General features: G+C 44.5%; 1 protein-coding gene across 2 annotated transcripts in view; it reads right to left on the reverse strand.

Moving 5' to 3' along the window:
* The window catches only part of LOC147733880 (uncharacterized), a 71,002-nt gene extending 51,494 nt beyond the window's left edge, over nt 1–19,508 (reverse strand). For both annotated transcript variants that reach the window (XM_086952783.1, XM_086952782.1), the window contains exon 1: nt 19,409–19,508. The gene's annotated coding sequence lies outside the window, so the exon portion shown is untranslated. The remainder of the gene's footprint in view (nt 1–19,408) is intronic.
* Nucleotides 19,509–25,944: the final 6,436 nt, after the last annotated feature.

Here is a 25,944-nt window from a genome sequence, read left to right on the forward strand (position 1 = left end):
CGCTGCTACTGCCATGAGTGAAATGGCCAACTTTGACCACCATTGGCCGTGAGGGGGAACAGCCCAACTACAAACCCCAGCAGCCCTTGCCCCTCCAACGCTGCTCACTGCTGTTCTCCTGCAGCGCGGGACGCAAGCGGGCCGCACCTGGGCGAAGCACGTGCCAAGGGCGGGCCAGTCATAGACTGTAGGAGGCCAGGCGACCCCTCTGATAGACATCATCCCTCAAGCTCTATTGTGGTGAGTTATATGTACTGTTATTACGAGTGTAGAAACACTACGATATGAGGAAATGTACCATCATACCAAACTCCCGCACTTCAAACATAGACAGTATGCTGGAAAGAGCAGTTAATATCGTTGCCAATGAGATTGAACTAACCAAGAGGCGTTTGTCCCTGGGACTGGCAACTCCTCAGGTTGTTCCTTCTGCTGTTGAAGGCGATTGTATTAGCCCCCCATAACACCAAATTCATCAGTTACCACCCTCAGGGACTTACAAGTCTAGGATATTGGCTGCAATATGGAAAGTAATCAGGGCAGTGAGGGTATTTGGGCTGTTGAGGATTTTTTAGGAGCGACCTGTAACATAGACAATGTTTCTCCTAACCCAGTAATCATCGGGGCAAAAAAAAAGCGAACAGTGACCAAACCTACGAGCTCCAAGAGGAAACAACCACCTTGTTTAAAACAACGTACTGCCCTGAGCCTTGGAGATTCAAGGCACAGTGACCCCAGCGGATATGATAATTACTAACGCCAAAGGCACTGTGGATTTGACATCTTAAATATCAAGTCATTCCACCCACACTCAGACGGAGTCAGACAGGTCTCTCAACTCCCTTTAGACTTGATGATACCTCAATTGACATTATAGTGGACACTGTGTAGGAGCGCATCAGAGCCCTTGTTGCACAAGTTCCTACTTGTGTAACCATATATATGTAAGAGACATTAGTTAGTGATAGATTCCTTCTTAGAATATCCCCAGGCATTAGACAGAATCCGGAAAGTTTTGCTTAGCAGTACCCCTGCGCGTCAGTTGGTGGAGTCCTGCGGCTCTGCGTCCGTCACTGGCATCGTAAGCACTGAGATGATGTCACGGAGAGTACTTAGGCGCCACCACGAGCGCGGACTTCAGTTCTGTACACGACTTTCCGCACCAGGAACGCAGAGCCATGCAAGATACTGACCATTGGTGTATAAAACTAGGGCCCTAAAAGGGATGACCTTAACCCTAGTAATCAGTTTGCAGAACGGGGAGGATGGGTGGGCGGTAAGGAATCTATCACTAACAAATATCTCTTACAGATAGATCGTTACACAAGTAGTAACTTGTGCATCTGAAAGAGACACGTTAGTGATAGATTCCTTACCTTAGAATAGATACACCAGCAATACCAACCCCGGTGGTCTGCGAACAAAATTACACCAGAAAGTCTCAGAGCACAGAACAGCCAAAGAAGCCGTCCCTCCGGACTTGACTGTCAAGGTAAACGTGTGCAGCGAGGCTCACGTAGCTGCCTGCCTGGGAATGCCGCGTCCGAAGGCAGTAGTGGCTGCAGTAGCCCTGGTCGAATGGGCACGTAGTCTCACAGGAGGCTCCTTCTTGGCCGAGGAGTGACATGCTTTGACCAACAAATGTGTATGCTCTCCACCGGATGTACTTCCGTTCAGCAGGTATAACGTCAGTATCCACGTATCTAAGTGGTAAGGCACTATATGGGGAGAAGGATTTCGTACCTTGTATGTGCTCCGTTTGGTTCCGAATTGGACGCCGCAGCTCGAGTACCGCTGCTGACTGTGTCCTCGCGTGTGCCTTACCACTTAGATACGTGGATACTGACGTTATACCTGCTGAATATCAAGTGGCGTCTATCATTAAATTCCTCAAGATACCTTACAGCCGGGACGGAAGTACAACCGGTGGAGAGCATACAAATTTGTTGCAACAGTCAGTGGATTATCGCTGCCCAATTGGAGCCCTGACGAAGTTGAGGGTATACCACCCTGACGAAACACGTGTTGGCTGGGCGTTGCAAAAAATTTAAATTGAAGATCACAACAATCAAGACTGAATCAACAAACTTTTTTGTCTCAGAATTGTGCAACTTAACTGTCGATATTATACAGTTTTAATAATTGACGTGTGCACAGATCCTATGTTTTATCAGTAATGTTGAGCATTGCTGTTTCTGTGCTGCATCCTTTTCTAAAACCTGATTGGAAAACATCTAAGAGGTTGAATGTGTCGATGTGTTTATCCAGCTGTATCTGGAAGCATTTTTCGAGGGCTTTGGAAAGGAAGGGAAGGTTGGATATATGGTGCAGATTGTTGGGATCAGCCGCTATATTTTTGATGATGGGGGTAATTTGGCCTAGTTGGAGGGAAGCAGGAACAATACCAGTGGCAAAGGAAGAGTTGATAATGTTGGTCCATAGTGGGGCAATGATGTGTTTAAGTTCTTGTACCAAATGTGCAGGAAGAGGATCTTTTGTATGCGAGGATGGTTTAAGTCTGGTGATGATGTTGAGAACATTGCTTTCAGAAACTGGACAAAAATCCCTCCATGAAGTTGGTTGCATTACTAGCAGCCCTGAGACATGGAGCTGATGAAAGAATTACTGTGTACTATGATTCAGCATATGTCACCACAACAACTCATTCAAGCATATTGAGATGGAAAAGGTGCGGTTTTCTAAAACAGATGGCACGCCTGTAATGCACAAACAGTTACTTGAAGAATTAATTGATTCTCTGACACTGCCAGCAGAAGTAGCAGTAGTGAAATGTGCAGCACACACGAATGGCCAGGATTTTGTTTCCAGAGGAAATGCAATGGCAGATTGGGCTGCTAAAGCAGCAGCGAAAGGGCCAAGTTGTACACTATCACCATCCCCGACACAGACTGACTGCGCCCATTTTGCTTGCCAAACATACACCCTCAATAGTGCAGGAAGATATACAAAATGCAGTTGAGGACCCAAGTAAGTCACCACTCCCAGGTACACCTGATCCATTACTTCCATACACCATTGATGACACACAGCAATATGACATCATTGCACAGTTGCACCTCAGAGAGATACGGGAAAGTACCCCACTTGAAGTAAAAGAGGTATGAAAAAAGAGGGGAGTACAACAGGATGCTTCAGATTTTATTTACAGACAGACAATGACAGGAAAGCCTGTCATGCCACAAGCTCTTCAGCAAATAGCACTCACCCAGCTGCATCTTACTACACATGTCCCTTGTGATATCATGTCCACAACTTTGCAGACAGAGTGGTTCATCCCCAATGCATATGAGCATATACAACTCTTTGTTCATCAGTGCCTCATTTGTCAACAGTATTCCCCTCACCCAGCTCTGAAAACAGTTGCATCGACAATACCAAGGCCCAAGGGTCCTTTTAGAGAGCTCCACATTGACTATGTTGACATGCTAGACAGATGCCAGAATTACAGATACCTCATTGTGGTAGTGTGTCCTTTTTACGATGGATTGAAGCTGGACCATGTTTCCATTGTGACGCAAAGGCCGCAGATACCTTCCTGCTTCGTGAGGTCATATGTCGCTGGGGAATACCAGAGTCTATTCGCAGTGATAATGGCAGCCATTTTTCAAACGCCATTTTTGACACAATTGCCACAATGTCAGGGATAAAACATAAATTGACTTCAGCCGATCACCCCCAAAGCAATGGTATTTGCGAGCGCCTCAACGGACTGCTCAAAGCCAAGATCAGTAAGATAAGTGCCACAATTGGGAAGAAATGGCTCTATTGCCTTCCCATTGCTTTATTTGCACTTAGGAACAGCCCGAACTCTGATCATCACCTCACACCTCACCAGCTTGTCACTGGCAGATCAATGAATATGGTTGTTCCTTCCATCAGACCTAAAGTAGACAATGAAACGTCTTCTGAGATTGTGAAAGCTGAATTATTTGATTACTTGTGTGCCCTAACCCGTGCTGCCAGGTTCCTTTCTATTCAGATACCGAAGACGAAGAGCAAAGGCGGCACAATTTCCAATGAACTTTTGCCTATCCACCCTGGAACACAGATCTTCATAAAGAAGCAAGTACGAAAGTGGAGAGACCCTAAGTACGAAGGACTCTACCTGGTCATTGACTCTTCACCCACTGCGGTCCGAATAGCTGAACGCAAAGCATGGGTCCATCTGAACCACGTGAGGATCCATCCAGCACCATCAGAGATTTGAACATTTACCGAAAGGAGGGCGCCTTAGTTCCCATGACGATCCAAGACAAAGAGTATGGAGAATATATGAGAGTCTATGGGATAAGAAACAACAACAGACCAACGCCTGCAACCAAGATATCCGTTAAGAAGATATGTATTATTGTTATTATATTCTTTGTTATGTTTGTTGCTTCAATTGCTGTATTCCATTGGCTTGCACTACAAGCGGAGAGAGAAAAGGCTATATCTAGCAATATTAGGCCTACCACCTTAGTAGGATATCACATACCCAAAAAGCTTCCTGGTAACATACTAGATGAGGAATGCCACAGCAATGGCTGCACCACCCCTGTACCCACCTTGACACCTTCCACACCCCCTGCAGACCCCACCGAGTGAGACAGGGTACTTGATATCACTGTGAAAACCCCTGGGAAAGATGTCCCTAGATGTTTCCGTCAGCAGAAAAGGAGTATCAGGTATAAAATGGGTCGCAATAAAATACCAAGGATATATACCCCACGTACCCAACGTAAGGAGAAACACACTGTACGGGTTTCAGACTGGGTTAGTGATCTCAAGGACACAGTTGTGTACACATTTGAACAGCACTCTATACCTGATTTTTACTCCCAGCGTCCTAGTGTGTCAGTGGAGGATTAAGGTATCCACAACGCATGGTTAGATAACATGTGGTATAGAGACATGAAGGAGGTGGGAAGAAAAGCCACAAATGACTCCTGCTTGTGTGCTCACACATTCCACACACTGTAGGTGCAGATAAACTGCTCTTTCCCAAAGAGATTCCACCGCCCACTGCCAAATGTCTCCTACACCTGTTTCTTTGCCGCAGGATTCAGATCCAGTCAGCAAAGATAAATAAGGCGTTTGTAGACGCCTCAGAGTGGGATAACAAGTATGTTACATTCACTGTTGTTTCTGATCCAGTGGAATTTAATAAGAGAATGGAGGTTTACCATGGTATGGGAGTGTCTGATGACATGATGCAGGTTTGGGAGTATCAGTTTAAAACACTAGGATACTTCACTTTCCCAACACCCCCATCAAAATGCCACACACCTGAATATCAACAAGTCAACCCCACACACAACACATGCCCTTGTCAGTGGAGACCAATTTTGCACCTGAGGGCCAATATATATTTTAACAGCAAGTGGAATGGCCCACATGACTTGGTATGTAAGGCAGCCTCCTTAGGTAGCCCGGTTGTAGGTCAGGAACATAAACATCATGCCAATGAGACTATTAGGAGGGAGTGTGCTGAGATATGGGCACAAGAAACTAGAAGATACACTCTCAAGGAGGGTACAAAGTACAAACCAAAAAGAGCATACAAGCTGAAGTCTCCTCTCCTTTGCTTCGTAGGTAACGGAACAGTACCTGTGGGTCAAAACACAAATTGCAGTCACGCAATTTTTAATTTGGACTTTCAGTGCGGCACCTCCAGTCTCATTGACATTTACTGGGCCTGCGGCGAGCCCATTTATCTGCAACTGCCCCCCCCCCCCCCAAAAGGCAAGGACTTTGTTCCATTGTGACTATGCATGAACTGCATCTTGTCATCCCAGCAGCGAACATTTCCCACATCCATGCACACCCAATGGCAGATGATGTTACCCTGCTTCACCACCGGAAGAGAGAAGTCATGAAATACTTCTCAGATGACCCATTTCATAAAATACCTCAGGATTTTAGACTCTTCAACGATGCCGAACTTCTCTTTGGGGGAGTTATCCCCATGTTCCAGACTAAAGCCAATGCCCGCTGGCTGCAAGTGACCAGATATGAACTGATGCAGCTTGTTAACAACACCCGGGATGGGTTCAACGCCGTGAAAGAAGAACTTAGACCCCTGCGACTTATGGTTCGAGAGCACAGATACGTTCTAGACCAGCTAACAGCAATGAATGGTGGTGTGTGCGCCAAGGAAGGTCCTGCTGTACTTTTATATTAGCGAATGATGCCGACAATGGAACACTTACGAAGGCCATCGAGGACTTGGACAATCTGGGGAAAGAAATGCATGAGGAAGGAGGTGCTCAAGCGGATGTCTTAAGTAACTTGTTCAATTTGCACTGGATGCCTTCATGGCAGTCCGCAGTACTCAAATTTTTAATGCCAATTTTCTGTGTGATGTTATTGTTGTGTTTTGGAACACAGCTACTGATACACTGTGTAAAGAGATTCAGCCCTAAGGTGATGGGGGTGAACTATGCTGGCTCAGGTTCATATACTCGAATTCGCAGGGAAAAGGGAGATGATGGAGGCGACAGTGATGAGTATAGTGGAGGTGACAATTCCTGACTCCCGCCCATTACCAGATGTTCCTATGGATAGTCAGTATCAGGCCGAGGTGCATAAAGTTCCACCACTTTCATCACAGGGTGACTTGATACATCCCTATGAGACAATGTGTGATAAATTAGGGAAACCCAGTGCGGATTTAGAAATAATACAGGACAAAAATTCAGAGGAGCCGCCTCTTTATAACTCGCCCTGGCCACTTCCCCCATCTCCAGCTAAGTATGCAGTTGTATGATGTTTAATGATGCTTGATTGGTTCAAATATGAACCAGAGGGGGAAATGATGGAGGGAGAACATTTCACTGCATAGTTATCCAAGGACACCCTTATCACTTGCTCAGCATGACCCCTGCGTAGGCCCTGCTGCTTGGAAGTTATAGGCCTCAGTTAAGTTGGCCTGAGCACTGCCATTTTCTTTCAGCTTAAGCAGAAGCAGAGAGCAGGTTGGACCCAAGCTTCTCCCAGCTCCACTTCTCTGCGAGGCCTTGCACTCCTTCTAGGCCCCCACCCTACTGTATGCTAGGTTCACGAACATTAAAGTTCAAGTTCCTCCTTAATCTTGCAACACACCCAAGCCCCCCACCTAAAAGCTGTGAACGGGGAAAAGGGAAGTTCCCACCACAGCTACTTCAAGCTGTCCAATAAATGAGGATAAATGTGGCAAATTAGTATCACAGACTGGCACATAAACGCATGAATAGAATCCTTCGAAGCAATAATAACACATTTCTGTCGTCCATGATAAATTAATGACAAACTTTCAGTCAAAATGGCAGGAACTCAGTCTAGATTGGCGTACGTGCCACAATTACGAGAAAGAGGCTACATCTACACTTATCGATGGGAAGGTACCAGGCAGGGGTGTGAGAGGCGATAGAAGGGTATGTGATACAAGATGACGTGATTATAGTCTCACGGTTTGGACATTATAAAAAGGAGGCCCGCAAGAATATCGGGGGGGGGGGGGGGGGGGGGGCAAATCCTCGTCTGTTTGTAGGTATTCAGGCAGAGAGTTGTCTCCAAGGGCCCTTGATCAAATGTTTATACTTTGTGCGGATTAGTATTTTATCTGTATTGTGTTTTAACTGCTTTTCAAAAAGACATTTGATATCTGCATATGTTCTTTTTAACTTGTTTTCTACATTTAAGCATTTATATTGTGATTCTAGGATATCTCACTGGTATAGAGTTGTGAGCGTACCTAATAATAATAATAATAATAATATGTACTCTGCATTCTAATGTATTTGCAGGGTTTCTCTATGTAACTAGCACAACCGTTTTTATTCAAACTGCCTAAAAGCCCACAAGTGTACTTAATTATAGCCTCTCTCTCTCATGGCAGCTGTAAAACAGTACTTTGTATATTCAATTGAATATTTCTAGAAGCTGTGTCTTCTAATAAAACTTGTACAACTTTCAGAAACAGTCTCCAAGGCTCATATATCCATTTTTTCCTGTTTTTAGAGCAAGCGTTCCAGGAGCTCCGGTACAAATTAAGCTGTCCCATTAGGACCATCTCCCCGGTGCAGGCACTAAGCAATGCGCTAGCCCCCCCCCTTCCAGACCCTTAATTAATCTTCCCTCCAACAGTAGTCCTCTTTGAAATAGGCATGTTTAAAGTTTCTGCAGCTCTACGGAAGCACAGCTCCAATCTACTAACCTTGTGGGAGGGGGCGTATTTCTCCCTGGGATTTTCTAGCGCCCATGAGTGCACCCCTGCCGGGGCACCACTTTCACCGCTCCCTGGGTGCAGTCGCACAGCTCCCCTTTGCTCCATGGGTGCAGTCACACAGCCACCATTTGCTCCCTGGGTGCAGTCACAAAGACACTAATCGCTCCCTGGGTGCAGAGGTACAGCCTCCTCTTGTGTTGCATGCACAGCCTCCCTTTTATGGGTAGTGCTGACAGTAAAATAAATCTCGCGCCCGTCGTGCTTGCCAGCTAATTTCGGGAATCGCGAAATGCTGGAGGGTCTGATTAGGACATGCTACACACACCAGGGCATGTCCTACCGTATACTTACAATGCACCCTGCCTCAAACTGAGCAAGACAGGAATTGCAGGAGGGACACCAAAGGGGAGGGTACTGCCTGTTTTTTCCAAGGTAAATCCACATTCGAACTAAAATAGCTACAGGAAATTAATTGCTTGAATATACTCAAGTGTCTATAACATTATGAGCCACTCATATTAAAGGAGGCAGGAAGCAGGTAGGATTAAAAAACGAGGCGATTAATGTTTAGAGTGGCAATGGTAGAACCTGATTGTTTGAAGGAACACCAGAAGCAAGCCTGATTCACACCAAACGCTACTTGAGGATGTAGACTTGAAATGGAGCGGGCAAGGCCATGTCCATCAGGGTTTACATTTCTTTCACAAGCATAATTCACTGGCACAGCCAGGACGTTCTCGGTGTCAAGTACCACTCTATGTTGTGTTTTTTCGAAGAATGTAAACATAGCACGGCTCTTTGAGACTTCAGATCACTGTGCGTTACCCATGTGGTGTATGTTTATTATCCGTTGTTCTTTAAAGTGATTCACGTCGTCAGTGCTTTAGAAGTCGTATCTCACACAGGAAGCCGAGTTGTTCTCCGATTGCGCATGCCATCCACCATGTACGGGTTGCACAGCTGGCATATTTCACTGATAAAGCCTGGCTGGCAGCAAAAAACACCCTGCCCCTTTCAAACCGCGATTCTTCTTTTCTAAATCATAATAATTATGAAAAGAAGAAGAGGGGAGAAGAGTTTAATGGGGGGTTGATTTCGCAGGTACTTTTGTAAAAATTGCGGCATTTTTACAAAAGTGCCGATTTCGCGGGCACTTTTGTATAAATCGCTGCATTTTTATAAAAGTTTGGATTTTGCGGCAAACCGCGAAATCCTGGAGAATCTGCCTTTGCTATCTCTGGCACTGCCTTTCTGACCCATATGTCCTAAAGGCAGTGGAAGGAAAAAAAGTTCAACAGGGCACTCATGAGCAAAGTTTACTTCCGGAAGCTTGCAGTTACCACGGACTTCTGACTCTTTAACCAATACATGTGTTCAGGATTAGAACATGGGCTACACTGATACATAATGTCAGCAAAAAGGCATCTCCACTTATTTAGTTATGTGTGAGCATGTGAGGGAAAAGGATAATAAGCGCAGGAGAAACAAGAGGGAAGACAAGAGAATGAGAGAGTGAATAGTGGAAGCAGAGGGAAGATAGGAAGAAGGTACTGTAGAGTGGCAGATCAGTGAAAGAAAAACACCTGTGTTTGTATTTTATGTGTGAGAGAGATAAAAAGACCGCTGACATGGAGGATACCAATATAAAAGAGATTGAGCGCAACAGGTGTGAAAAAGAATGAGACACATGAACGAAGTGAGAAAGAGACAGACTATACAAACAGATGAGAAAGACATACTAAAATCAACAGAAAAATGTTTGACAAGTGTGAGAAAAAAGTGATAAGGAGACAGGTGGCTGAAAGATAGCTGAGAAACAGCAGATAGGTCAGAAAGAAAATTTAGTGAGGGGAGGAGACTAGGGTGAGGAAGGTGATTAAAAGGCAGATTTTTGTGAGAGACCTCCAATAAAGATGGGAGAGGCTAGTGAAAAAGAAGGGGTTAAAAGAGACAAATGAGAAAGAGGGTAAGACAGTGGGGAAGTTGTGATATAGAGACGGAAAAGTAAGAGACTAACAGCTGAGAGGGGTAGGGAGGTAGGGAAGAATTAGAGCAGTGATATAGAGCCAGATGTATTGTAGCTCCCATATTCTTAATAGGCTCTGCGCATTTGAATAATATATCCTATAGATTAGACGTAGGACTGAGGTCGACTATGTCTTTATTGAATATATTAAATTTAATAGAGAGTGCCAGCTAGCTCAGAGGTCACTAGAAACGTTCTCGAATTCACAAGAAGGTATTAGTTTCTGACAACCGCATAAACATGGCAACTTTGTTTCCCAAGAATAAGAAATGTATCTCTAGAGTCGCGGAAACAATAGATAAGTATTTCACTCAGTCACTTGTGTATGCTTTGTTGCTACAGAGTTGCAAAGAAATAGAGAGACGGGCGTTTTCAATAAAAGGTTTATTGAACAGTCTTCTTTCTCATGCAAGAAAAGTGAACTGCTAAATCGTAATGCAAACTGCAAAGTATAATGCATACAGCGAGAACAATATTATAAATTAATACTGTAAGAGCATTGTATGGTTTCTAAACCATATAAAAATACATACATAAAGAACAATGACTAAAACTACTCAACTGGTGCTTCTAAAATACGCCTACCCCAATGTACCTAACCTAAGTCTAGTACTTGGAAAGAAGTAAGTATTGTGTAGCATAGGTTTTAGTTTTCTTTGCCAAGAATCTATCCAATATTTCTCTAGGTTCTAATCATCAGCATACCTTAGTTAAGAATGAAGGAGGTCTGGTATCTCAGGACTCTATTTCCCAACACCCCGCAAGAGGAGCTTGGAAACGCTGGAACTGGATTCCAGACGAGAGAAAGGCAGTCTTTTGATCAGTGCGTCAGCTGGAGGATCGGCTTCATTCAGCTCTTGCTGTAGCGAGCTGCGTCTGGCAAGTAGATGATCGAGCTGCTCCGAACCGCTGTGTCTTGCTAGAGCAAGTGAAGGTATATTTATACCTTGAAGGTGTCTAGGAATGTCATAGTTTGACAAAGTCGGGCATAATAACGGCAGGAAAGAACCCATAGGAAATAGTCGTTCTTTGCAAAGTAAGAGTTCTTGGATAAATCAATAGTCAAGCAAGGGAAGGTCCCGGACTGCTTAAGCCGGTTTTCCAAGAAATTGTTGTGTCATCTGCAATTATATTAGGTCTTAACTTTCTACAACTTTATATCTCATGTTGTCTGTTAGTGATGTGGTTTTTGGGTCATGTATCAAAGAACAGTCTTAACTAGGTAAACTTATTAGTTGGGACGGGTGACCTTAGCATCAGTATGTTATCTTTCAATTAGAAGCCATTTAAATTAAGTGAAATGGCAGACGGGTAAAAACGAAGGCTAGATCCCTTAGATAATAATGAGCGCATTTATTTCTTATGTGAAGTGTGCATGATGTGGACTCTCATGAAGGTGTTGTAGGAGTGCAACAGTATACTCTGAAAGAGGGAGAATCAGTGTAAGTGCCTCAGGGCGGACTGGATGAATGTGATTTAATATTACTGTCCTTAAATAATTAATTCATAGCTCTGATTAACATTATTTTAAATTGCTATTGGTGTGAAATTGATCGATGCTACATGCAACAATTGGTGTGTAAATATAAATGTTGCAAATGTGGCTGTTAAGCACCTTGCAGGCCTTGCAACTGGAGCTGCGGTCTAGGGAAGTGGTCTCAGCACAGAAGAGTCTCTCTCCAAGGGCGAGCAGCAGATCCCACCCTCCCTGACTGCATGTTATGGGGATGGTGAGGTCACCAGGATAGAATTACCCACATACCAGTCAGTGCCCTGGGGCCAGTAATTCCCGCCAGATTGATACCCCAGTTGCTGTCACCTTGAGACCTCTCCCAGGCATGGTCTTCCCTCTTGTAAATACATGGCGAGTTCATGCCCCACCGCCCTTGAGAATATTGCCTCTGCATCCACTATGTGAATACATCAATTTGCAAAGGGGTGAGTGGGAGTTATATGAGCTCTCAAATGTCAGGATATTTTCCAATGGTCGTCCTGGCTTACACTGGAATAAACCACTCAAATGTAAACAGAAAGAATTATGACTTGTGATATGCTGCAGCAATAAGCCAGGAGCACTGAAAATGAACTTGCATGTCGGTATTACCACGACTCCGCCAACAAAAAAAAAAAAATAATTTGAAGAATGCATTGAAGAAAACTTTGACGGAAGAAAAAGAAAAATGGTTTAAACAGGATTAATGTGGATAAAATTGGAGTCATACTGTGTATGTTCGGCCTATAACAGTTGTAGGGCATCTTGGCTGGCGCACCACTTGGGTATTAGACAGTGTCTTGTAATGTGTTTAGCTGGTTTTTTCGTGCAATACACGCCCAGGTGTTGCACACTAAAATGTTGCCTTTGAGCATAAACTAATTCTAAAATGTATAATGCCTGAGTGCATTCTATCATGTGCATATACCTATGAACATGCTCATGGCTCAGCTCTTTCCAGGGCTCTTAGAGCCAAGCCAGACCCGTGGCTCGGCTCTGGCTTGGGCTTGCATATTAATCTGTTGGCTCGCACCTAGAACACAATCAAAAATAAGACATCACATGTGTATCTGTGAATGTGCACGTTCAGCCCTTGCGTTCTCGCAGCTGCATAATGCACATTTACTGTTACCCATACCAAAGTAATGATTTTATCTACTCCAGAAGGATGAAAGTTGGAGTGGCCCCACTATGAGTGGAACATGTGAGCATGAGGTTACACACAAGAGCCAAATTTATATGTAGACACACACTTGTGCGTGGGCGCACACACACAAAATCAGCATTCAAACCATTGTTTTGCTTACATTAACAGTGGAAGAAGAGCAGCAGCTCCCCCAACCCGCCTCCCCCCAACACCAGGTGGGCCCTACACACCATAAAAGCAGCAGGAACTTAGTGCAGAAGATACCAGACTGAATGATGGCTCAATTGGCTGGAAGAAATACAGACAAAGACGCCTTGGTCAAGGACTCTGCAGCTCCCAATCAGACAAGAGTCTAACTTCTACGGTGCAGTGTCTGCTTAAGATCACACGAGAACCTGCCTTCAGCCGGGCACATATATCTCCTCGGTAATGATTCCAAGCCTTTCAAACCTTCCCCCACTTCCCAGGACACCCCCTAGCCGCATACACCGCTCGTTCCCTAAACATGCACCAATCCAGGTCCTCCATCCACTTCTCGATGCGGGACAGCTGGCTCGCCCCCCCACAACTGGGCAATGTTGCGCTTAGCTATCACGCACGCCAAAGTCACCCATTGTTTCTTATACGAGTTTAGATCTGTTGGCTCCCAAACATTCAAGATACACCTGCGGGCCTCAGGTCTCCTCTCCACCCCCAATACTTCCCGCAACTTGTCATGGATCTTCCCCCAGTAGGTCTGCATCTCAGTACAATGCCACAGTATATGAATGAACGTTCCAAGTTGCCCACACCCCCTCCTACACTCCCCACCCTCCGAGCGACCCATACGAACTAGACATGGCCCTGTGCCAAACGACCTGTGCAGGTTCTTTAATTGTAGCAATCTAAGCCTCTCTCTGTATCGCTACCACTTGCGGAGAGACTGCCTCTCGCCAATCCTCATCATCTAACTCCAGCCCAGCCTTAATCCAGTGTGATTTTATAAGGGCCAACGGGACCTTCATGTTGCTAATAAGCTTCTTGTATATCAGTGAGATGGTCTTTTCAGGGAGGGGACCATCTAACACTCGGTCCTCGAGGGGGGAAGCGTTGGGGAGTAAACTGTCTCTAGGAATATGTGTATGCAACGCATGACTAACCTGAAGGTAAGGGTAGTGTTCACTGTCTTGAAGGTGGTATTGCTGCTTAAGGGATTGAAATGTGTGGACCGTGTCCCCTCCCCAGACATCCTTAATCTGAGCAATCCCAATGAGGTCCCATTTGTCAAAGCATTTAGACTTCCATGGACCCCCCAGCTTCTCCGAACTCCACGGCGGAGTGACTAGCGTGAGCCTCCCCTCCCATTTGAGATATCTATTGGCCGCATGCCACGCCTGTACTGCATGAGCCGTGGGTCCCGTGAGGGTGAACCGGTGAGGTCTGGCGTATAACGCTCTAGTGAAGTCGCCCCCTGGTCCATAGCGTATCCAGAGTCCCCAGGTGACCCGTATAGAACGTGGTTCACCGCCGCCAGCTGAGAAGCCAGTAGTATTTTCGTAGATCTGGCAGTCCTATCCCTCTGTCGTACCAGGGAAGAGTACGTTTAGAAAACGCGATGTGGGGCCTACCCTCCCAGAGAAGCTGTCTCTGAAGGGCCTCCACTTCTCTGAAATAGGACACCGGAACCTGATCCATTATGTTCTGAAGGGCATACAAGAACCGGGGAAGGGAGCCGGCATCTTAATATGCACTGCTCTACCCAGAAAAGAGAGCGGGAGTGCTTTCCAACACACCACATCTCCCCTTAAGCAGGTCAAAGGGGGGGCCCAGGTTATTTGCAAATCGTAGTTTCGGGTAAAGTGTAACGTAAATGCCGAGGTATTTAACCCCTCCCGGCTCAATTTGTATCGGGCAAGAATTCGGGACTATCGGCGGAGCGCCTCTGAGAACAAAAAGTACTGACTTTGACCAATTTATTGAAACGCCCGAGTACCTTCAAAAGCTAGCAAGCTAGTCCAGGGACTCTCTCGGGTTGGTAAGAAAGAGCAGGATATCGTCTGCATACCTCCGAGAGTGTGGGTAATAGGCTGTCCCAAATCATTCCGCTATTGTCTGTCTCAGTATATGTCCCAGCCGAGGTGTACAAACCACTATAATACTTTGCAAAGCTATCTGCCACCGCCTGTGGATCTGTGATTCGACTGAAGTAATCCCCTGCAACTCCGGGACCAGCCGCAATGCCCCCTCTCCCCTCTCCAGCCATGCTATCAGTTTCCCAGCCTTATCCCCGTGTTCATATACCCTACTTTGTGCCTCCTCATTCTGCGCGAGGCCCTTGAATTCATCTGGTTTCAGTTGTAGCAGGAGTAGTCTCTCCGGAGTCGCCGCCTGAGGCACCTCTCTTTCCAGCCTCAGCACCTTCATCTCCTCCTTTTCTAGCTCCACCTGCCGTTCCTTCTTTTTCTGGACAATCAAGGATATGGCCTCCCCCCGGACAACAGTTTTATATGCCTCCCATAGGGTCTGCGTCGAGTCTACCGTACCCAGATTCTACTGAAAGTACCCGTCTGTAACCTTTAATATTTCTTTCTTAGTAGCGGGATCCCTAAGGTGCCACGCACTAATAGGCGCAACCCAGTTAAGTCTCTAGGCATCACCCTTGACAAGAACTTATCAATGGAGGCTCACAACAAGAACTCTGCAAAAAGTGCTCTCTTCTCTCTAAAACTCTTCAAGAAACTGAAACCTTTTCTACCCCACGATGACCAAGACAGTAGCCCAATCCCTAGTTCTCTCTAAAATAGACTACGGGAACACCATCCTTACAGGGACTCCAAAAGCGCACCTAGCCCCTCTAAGAGCAGTGCTGAATATGTCCGCTCGACTCGTATCAGGAGTTAAAAGATCTGAACACATCACTCCAGCTCTCAACTGCCTCAATTGGCTTCCCATGGAAGGGAGACGTATCTATAAATTGGCCTGCATCACACACAAAACCCTTCACTCTCCTGACCCCAACTACTTAAATAATAAATCGAGTAGAGCAGGTCAATCCAGAACACTAAGAAGCTCCAACTCACTCCTTATTCCTCCGCAATTGAAAAAGAAAACGTAAATTGTAAATGTAAATTGATACCCAATACCGATTGTTCTCTGGCAACGCTCCCAGGATATGGAACGCTCTCCCTGGAATCCTCAGATGCAACTCCTCCTTCTCCTGTTTCAAAGGGGACCCGAAACTCCATCTCCTAAACAAATACTTTCATGACCAACGTCAACTAACCTAGTCTTCTTTATCCGAGTTGTCCCCTCTCTCTCTGGACATTCATGGATAGTGGGTGACCGGACTATGTCACTCTCGCCTTTTCTCTTATTGCTCTCTCCTCCTCCGCTACACTGCATTTTTTTGCACATGCTGTATTTTTTGGTTTCTATGGTTTGCTTCTTTACTGCCGGCCTACTATGTAATGTAATGTCATTCTGCTGTGTGTATCAATCAATCAGAGTACTTGTAAAGCGCGACTCACCCGTGAGGGTCTCAAGGCGCTGAGGGGGGGGGGGGGGGGGGGGTTCTGATACTTACTGGTTAAGCTAGCGCTATATAAAACTTAAAATAAAGTAAAATAAATAAAAAATAAAAAAGTGCACCCAGCACCACTCATCCCACCAGTGGTTCGGCCCCTTACCGCATGTCAACACATTCCAAGGATGGTGTATACAAGGCTCCAAGGCATTACATTACTTAAGGAGATATAACACAAGAAAGTTTTAACACTTGTCAATCATACCTTCTTCCTTAATAGGTCTCCCTGGGTATGGGTCGAAGACACCTCTGTAAGGTTCTTTCATATTTACAAGTCTGCACAAACCCACTACGGCACACTGCGGGTGAGGTCCCGGTTGTAAAGTAAGAATCCTGGCCCGTTATGAAAAAAGTTTGCCGATACGAAACGCGACTCTTGCGTGGTTTTCCACAACTGCAATCGTAAAACGTTTTTATCCAAACAAAAAGGGAAACGCTATCCGACGATAAAATAGCTGGGGAAATAAAAGCTCATCTTTTGTAACTGCTTAAAACATAATCATAGGCATCGAATCATAGGCATCGTTATCTAATGCACTTGAATAGTGAACATCTGCCGTGTTCAATCAGCTCTCACATATTGCACTTGTCTATAAAAAAACACCAGGGGGCAGCACAGCTTTACGTACCCATTCGAGTTATGTTTTTCTATTAAACACAGAGCGGAAATCTTTCGAGCAAACGCATACAAATAGTTGAAATTGAAAAACAGTGCGTTCTTCTTATTGAAAATGCAGTGCTCGTTTTCAAAAGTGTCATGTGTATTACGGTCTATATATATTTAATATGCATTACAATATTTAAGTACATTTATTCTTTAAAACGTAAAAACCTTCATATGTTTACAAAACATTCAAAGACGTGTAGCACCTAGTCCATTGCTAAAAGTTAAGTGGTTCTTATATTTTCAAATAGAAGGTTAACGGTACCACAATAACTGTTTTACAACTTCGAGGAATATAAAAACGTTAAGAGATGCATTAAACACATCTCACTTAGACTTCAAATATGAAGGGGTGGAACATAAGGCAAGAACGGTGCTACCTACTCTAGTCCAGCTATGCAAGAGCTTGAAAAGAGCTACAAAATACAGATGGCTTATAGTAAGAACGGTGCAAGGGACTCCATTTGGGCAGTTACGTTTCGTAGCTTAGTCGAACCATCCGTAAAAACTCCAAGTGATTAGTTTTTCTGCGAGCAATAATAAAAAGTAATGCTTTCTTTTTAGACCAGCTGAGTATGGAGCTATATTAAAAGGGATGTGATACTGCGCCAACGAGACGAACGAAAAAAAAACTGAAGAAAAAAAGCTGTTTCTTTTTACATGTCAATAAAAAGCTTTTCTTCATGTCACATAAAAATACTAATAGTTTCTCTGCATCAGTTAAATGTGACAGACAACAACTTTGCAGAAATGCTGCAAGTAAGTCTACCTGCACCACAACCACTTTCAATAATATTTACTTAACAAGATTTAACCGCAACACAGCGGAAAAGGAGTGCGTGCATCGCAGCAAAGCCAGCTGAATTTGTGACCACAAACCACCTATTTCCGTTCTCGGTTACATTCACTTGCAAAAAGAGCCTGTTCCATGGACTTCAATCAGTCTTCGCGTTGAGAAAATAACACACTTAAATGGACATGGTCTCAATTTATCCCGTGCTACCTGCCAGACCCTTATTAAATTGCATTGCCCAGTTATAAGGGGTTTCTGTAAAACCCAATTACGGTGCGGGTCGTTTGGCGCTGGACTGACTACATGTAGTGAACAACGATACATTTATATTGATAAAGTAAAACCAATACGAAATAGATTACAGTGAAGCGGCTCAAAGATGCAGCATGAAAGCACGACTACAAATCATAGTATCCAAATTACTATTGGGTAAAATGATCATAACCCTGGTTGAATGTAACATTATGTTTTGGAGCTCGATCTATGGAATTACGAAAAAAAATGCCCCAAAAACAAGCGTATCTTGCAAGAATCTCGATATACAACTGAGCCCAAGGCACTTCAGCCAGGAAAGCAGCACGCACGACAGGGACAATATAACCAAAACAAAAGCATGCCAGTTGATAAGAGCTCTCTTTACATTCTTCCGGTGTCGAGTGACATTTACATAGAGGTCACACAAATCACGGGTGTGGCGCAAAGGTCAGTCCTAATAAGAAGGAAAGAGTTGGGGCATGCTCAGACAGGATGCTTGACTTAAAACACAGCTGAGCGACAAGAATATTAAAGGACGCAGGTGGTGTCACTTCCTTCAGAGGACAAATGGATAGTTATTAGAATCAAATAGTTAATAATAAAAAATACGAAATGACATGTCATGTTTCGTTCGTGACAGACGATAGTTTGGTTGTTTTGCGACTGCAAAAACAGAACATCCAGAATATGTCTGAAAGTATGCACTCTCCATAAACCCTCCCCTTTTAACTGCATAACGGTATCCAGAAAACAAACAGACCCATGCGGCTGCACCGTTATATCAAATGTCGTCAGATTATCGCTTCCTCAAAACGAAAAGTACAAAGTACCCATATATGTCTTGCTTTAAATGCACGTATCGCAAAGGAGAAGGCATGGCTCGCGTTAAGCTGAATAACCCCAACTTTCAGAAGTTGCAGTCTGAGACAAGCATCCTGTTCTTAGATGCAGACATAATAAATAAATGACACGCCTGTACATACAAGGGGACTAAAAAGGGCGGATACGCTTCATTGAGTAGCAGCATTGTGGGATCTGAGAATGTGCTGGCAGGGGTCCCGGGCAAAAAAAAAGTGATGTAATAGGAAGCCTGGCGGGAAACACGCCAAACAGAAAGTCGATCTGCGGGAGTACGCACTCGCTGAGGAGACCAGGGTCATCAACAAGCGTTCTGTGTAAATCGTCACCAACACGTACCTGATAATGCACGCCCCACGAAAAAATGTTCCTGTGTATCATGACAGCCGCGAAGGTACTCACCCCTCAGCAAAGAAGCGACATGTCTTCTCCCGTGTGCGCAGCGCTGCCTCCCCCGGTCTGCATTTACAGTGCTGCCGCGAGCGCTCCAGTGTCACAACTCACACGGCTGAGGGAGGGGGCGGGTCCGAGTACACGGGCCAATGGCGGCTCAGATGCTACGGTTTGCGCAGGTTTCTGAGACAAGCCCTTCTATTGGCTGAGTGATCCGTAGTTGAGTCCGACTCCCCGGTAGGGAGAAACGAAATTAAACCAGTGCGTACAGTCGTGTTTGGATGCAGCCACCGATTTCCATTGTAAATAAAGAGCTTCTCGTGCGCAAACCTTACTCTTGATATATATATATATATAATTGTAAATATCCTGGCAGTCGTGAACAATAATTTACCGTTCTACTAAGGACGGCGGGTGAGGGGGAGGAGGCTTCCCCTTCCTTCCTTGCTTTATTACAGTATCCGTCACGTGTCCAAAAAAATAGTACGTTTTGTGCATATTACACAACAAACTAAAAATACGCTACTACTCTAAAGAGCAAGGTCTAAGCATCAGTGACATCAATAATGCAGCCTCTTCTTGACCAGTTTTATTTTCATATTGACTCCTGCTTCAATTCTGAAACTAAACAGAAAAACACTAGATATTTAGTTTTAAATATTCAGACAAACAGTGTATTTACAGACCTTTGTAAAGCCAACATATTACATTGAAGCATAAATCTGACGATGCGAGGCAATCTCAGAAATAACGACAATCAAATTGAGCATAAACAGGGTTGGAAAAAAATCCCATACAAACCAACATTTCCAAACTAAAAAGAGGGACATTTTATAAAAAGAATTGGTGTAAGGTATCTTCCCTATTGACTTCTTTTGAAGCAGATGCAATTTTAGGCAGGGGACAGCTACAATTAAGCAATGGCTTCGTGCAACAATAAACATTCCATAACCCATGAGTAGTGTAAAAGGTCAACTTAATTAGGACATGGTTGCATATCAATACTTTATTAACATTAAACAGCAACTTATAACTTAAAAACACGATCCCCCATCGTTATCACCTGTCCAATCACCTCTCAGAGCCACATTCAAACCCCAAATGTCCTTTCTCATTCCATTATTTCCATTATTTGGATTGAGAAGGGTTGGGGAGGAGTAGAAAAGGGAAAAAGGTTTGCATTCATATAGCGCTTGTAACCCTGATTGGATGTTGAAACGCTTTATTGGTGAGTAACACGCTACTCTGGAACCCATAAAGGATTAGTGGTGAATAAGTATAGTGGAATATGGAATTTGAGATATGAACATGTTAATCTGTTATATATTTTTTTGGGTAAAAACCTAATTCTGAGTGAAGGGTCTAAGGGAAGTTAATAGACCAGCCTTGGTTACAATCCCCAATAATAATATTCACAACACGAAAACCTAGGGGTCTAGTCTATGAGGAAAAAAGGGAGCCTCAGGAACAAAGTAACAATAGCAGACTAGTCTATCAATTACCAGGGTGATTCACTACCGATATTGGTACATAAATAATACACACAGAACCAAACAGTGATTGTGGGTGAAACCAATATACAAATATAGGATTCCCATCAAAGTCTTGTTGTGATCAATACTATCATTTGGTCATAGGCATGGGCGGAAAATCCGTTCCGCTAGCGGATTTTGCGGATTTTCGGGAAATCCGCAATCCGCGAGATTCGCGGATCTCCCGCAAAATCCGCAAATCCGCGAGCAGCGGATTTTGCTCGCACTGCTCGCACTGTTCGCGTGAGTTCGCGCCCCGCGAATAAGTGCAAAATTGCAGAAATACGATCTTAGCAAAACTGAAAGTAACTACTTACCAGGTTCAAAAGTTCAGGCTCATCATTAGTAGCCATTTCCTGTAGTGCTTCCTGAGGGGCCCCTCCAGAGTTCAGTTGCCAGTTGAAACTATTATGTGACCCTGCTCTGAACCTCAGAATAGTTACACATATGCCACAAAGGTCCTGAATTACAGCTAAGGGAGACAAGCAGGAGCCAGGCTGGAAGTTAAAATCCATTAATCAGCCCCTAATTCATTATTGTCAGTTGGGGCAGGGCAGGTGTTGTAACTAATTTTGCAACAATGAAAGCACTTAGCAAGTGCAAAAGATCACTAATCAGGGCGCACTAAGGAAGCAGGTGCCAGCTAAAAAAATATTCTGTGACACATTAATCAGCCCCAAATTAATTCAGGTCACTTGAGGCAGGGAAGGTGTGCTTTGCTTTGCCGAAAATAATGTACACTGGACAACCAGAGGGTGTGGTGATGAAACAGAGGGTGGCATGGGTGGGCCAGAGGGTGGCATGAGTAGTCAGAGAGTGGCAGTGGTGACAGAGAGTGGCAGTGATGAAGAAGAGTGTCCCAAACAGGCTGGACACGTAGAAACAACAAGTTCGCAAAACTTGCGACCCGACAGGTAAGTTCGCAAATTGCGAAATTGTAAAAACCCTCGCGAACTGGCAGAAACACGGGCGAACACAAAAAAAAATAAAAAATCGCGGGAATTCGCGGATTTTGCGGATTGCGAATCCGCAAATCCGCAAAATTCGCGAACGCGAGATCCGCAAAATTCGCTCATGCTTATTTGGTCATCCTTTGGGGATGGTGTGTCTCTAGATCATTGAGACGTTTATACCAACCTCCAGTCGGAGTTGGGTTCAGACCCACAGTCACTCCTGGACAATGTAGATAGTATTTTATGATAGGAACTTATGCAGTGCAAAAACCAAAGGAGGGGGTGTATGAAAGTGGTGAGTATAAAATAGGATAGAGGACAAAAGAAAAAACTTTATTGGAGATTGGCCTCTTCCTAATTAAAACCAGGAACAGTGCATGAAAAAACAGTTTCAAACAAATAACTGTATTGGGGCAAACATGTTTCAGCCGTTTGGGGCAGTGCTCTCGGCTTTCTTCAGGGCCTTTGTTCTTTAAATTTCTTATGCTACTGCATGTGTCAATCACAAATAGTGTAAAATATGCAAAAAAGGATATATGTGACCAGATTTATTCTTTTCTCCGTGTTAATCCGAAATGTCTCACCCCAAAAAATAATAAAACAACAAAACACCATTTGATTGATACTGTGTGCAAAAATTCTGATACTACTCATCATTATTAAGTACATGATAAGTTGTCACTCACCCGGGTGGACCGGCGACCAGACCTCACTTCTTCTGGACCAGGCTCAGGAATTAGGAGGCCCCGCTCTGAAAACATGAGGAAGAAGGTGGCTTGACATGACTCCTGGAGCTTAACCTACTATCTCCATATAGTCCCATTGTATAACCACCTACAACTTTCCTCACATTCAGGATTCACCAAATTTCCCACCTCAGTGCAAATAGGCTCACCCAGTAAGAGGACCCAACATAATTACTAAGTTTTATCAAGGGTTTGGGAGTAATCCCAAAGAAATTAAATATTTATAAAGTTTTAATCTTGATAGCTACTAAGGAAACCCTAAGGAAGAGTTCGGTGGTAGGTGATTAAAACTACGCGATAGTCCTGTAGATCGTGGACTAGTGGAAAGAGTGGACTTTAGAAAAAAGCAGTTGAACAGCCTCACTTACCTGTCCGTCGTCGCCTCTGGCGGATCCTGAGTCAGGGGGAGGCAACAACTGGACAGTAGGCTTTGCTTTAAATACCGTCCCTTAGAACCGGTAATCGAATCACATTGCTTAGCTGCAAAGGCGAATGGCTAGAGCCCATGTGTACGAGGGACCAACCCTGTCTTCCAAAAGTGATATTCTAATAAGCCTTCCTAGAAAAGGACCACTTGGCTCAGATTGGGCGAGTACTGCTTAGTTGTATACAGGTAATCTTGCGATATTAATATAGATTCCCTTTATGTGTGAGTTGTGGTTCTATCTCTAAGATTAACCAAAGAGCCATGCCCATCATCTGAATTTAAAAACAGAAAAACGTGTTTCCAAAGACTCGTTTCAAATGCTTACTAGAAATGTGTACCTTCTTTACTAAAAGCGAGCGTAATATCGCGATGTTTACACCAGAACTACCAAATGATGTCACCAATCGCCATCTTGTAGTTTCAAACTATCAGACAGAAAGAAAAGAAGAAGAAGGCATCCGCTGTGCTCATACGTGTCATTTGCTGAATGCCCGAGATTGTTTGGCTGTATGCTGTTTAATCTGCTCTAACGCGTATCGCTTTTATATATGCCCAGAACTTAGTAACTAGTTGTTGAAGTTTGTTTGGTTCACGCGCGTAATCGTGCGGGATTACAAAGTACAACGATTTGACGTGGAACAACGTCATTCAGTAGTTCCGAACTTAGAGAGACCGCGGTAATGAATGCGCTGTGCAATACTAAACGCTTTACGATAATTATTAGGACGTGTTACTAAAGGCAATGACTTTTACTTATGAAGATGTTCGCAATCTTTTTACAGCGTTTGCAAAAGGGTGTAGTCTCGCGGGATTAAAAGGGAAAACTACAAAATGACATCAAAATTAACCACATTGTAGTTCAAGTCACCCGGAGCAAATGAAGGAAATACTGTATAAGGTGGGCCTTTATAACATTAGTCTGGTAACTAGGCACCGCAAATGAATTTCCAACCTAGATTTCAAACTAATACAGGGACTGCAGTAGTCGTGGTGGTGCTACAAAACCGAGAGCTTGTCATAAAAATATTACTGTTAACCCACAGCATCCCTCTTTGCCATCAAGTATAAGCAACCTTTTTCTCACTTGTGGTTCTGCTCCTTGAAGTAGAGCGTTACTTGTAAACCATCACGTAGAGCTTTCTTCCCTCTGTTTCCCCTAACCCTTCAACATTCGACTGAAAATCTAATTCCCGTCAGGGTCAAACCCCCAATGCAGCTTGCCGTAGAAAGAGATCCCAGACAACTTCCCCCCAATCGTGATGGGTGACAGATCGTTGCCAATGCAAAAAAGGACAAAACACAACACTCTCTTCTTTATGTCCTCAGGATCACAATCCCAGCCCTGTGGCACATTTGCTTCAAAGGCCCAGATATCAGCCCATGCCAGTCTATAGTTCTTCCTTTTGGATGACGCTAAAGCTCCTTCACCAAATTGATAACCCTCATTTGCCCAGCTGCCAAATCTCGACCGGTAGCGGCATTTTGACTGCGTCCACTCCAGGCATCAGTGATCGGAATCGCTGCTACTGTGAAAGTGATAATGTGAGGAAAAGTGTCCTTGTCAGCATTTATTTTGTGTCAGGACTCCATTATTTTTGCATTGACATTTCATGTCAAACACCTCTGCACGACCCTACTGGTCTTTTCTGCTGATGTCTGATGAAACTCTAACTGTCATGACCACCCTGCCCTTCCTGCTCCTTGTGGTTGAGCCAATTTCGAAAAAGGGAACAAAGAATTGGCCTCCCACCCTCGGACTGAACTCCTGCACACACCCACCCTGTTTCGCAAGACTTGGTGACACACCCGAACTTGTTTCTTTCACATATCCTGCTGTTCAAGATTTGTCTGTTCTCTCACGTACATATGCTGTTTTGCAAGACCTGTCCGTAATCTTTTGTACCTTCTGTTGCTGCACCATCCTGCCTGAACAAAGAATGACGCAACTGCATTCTCACTCGGGGGCGCCAGGCTCTCATCCGAACTGGTTTCTTAAGGTGGGAAATGTATATATAAGGCCTGTAAGCTGCGGAGTGAAGCAGAAGCCTCCTCTGTCTTGTCTCCAACGAGCTTGGGACTCTGTTCCATAGCCCGGGCCATTCGAATAAAACTTGGTTCCCCCTGCAGACGAATGCTCTGGTGTCTTCTTTTTCCATATAAGGAGGGTATGGAAGAATTGGGCGGTTCCCCGCCATGAGACCCAGTAAGTGGGTATAAACGGTTCTTCAAATGTCTCCACAATATCATTCTGTGCACCCGGGATATGACGAGCTCTGAGCACAATATTCAAAAGCAGACACCTCAGCATGAAACAACGCAGCAACTTCAGCACTCTCAGATCGCTAGCCTTCTCTCTGTTAACCAGGTCAACCACAGACAGAACTGTACCAATCTGTTTGCCAGTTCACCTCCCCACAAATGTAGTACCACAATCAAAGGGAAGAATTCCAAAAAGGTGATGCACCCAGTGATCCGGCCAACTCTCAGCACACCAGCGACCATCCCAGAAAAGCCCAAATCTATGTGCACCCTCCACATCAGAAAAAAATCAGGATTTTCCAAACTGAATTGTTGTCCAAAAACTTCATGGGCACCCCATTAAAATCAGCTAAAAAGGTCCTCCATACACATTGGTATGCCCTGACTACCATAGAAATCCTGACCCTAAGGTGCGGCAAAGTCACCCCAGACATGGCCATGCCCAGTTGGCGACAAAATGCTCGCCACGCTCGCACCACTCTGCATGCAAAATTTAGGTATCCCAGAAGTATCTGCACTTTCCTCATCTCGAACTTCCTTTCACCTATCACTTCTAGCAGAAAAGCTTGCATCTCATTCACCTTGGCCTGAGGTAACCTTGCCATCATCGCAACTGAGTCCAACTCAA

Source organism: Lissotriton vulgaris, chromosome 1_2 (assembly GCF_964263255.1).
Source record: "Lissotriton vulgaris chromosome 1_2, aLisVul1.2, whole genome shotgun sequence".
Lineage (NCBI taxonomy): Eukaryota > Metazoa > Chordata > Amphibia > Caudata > Salamandridae > Lissotriton > Lissotriton vulgaris.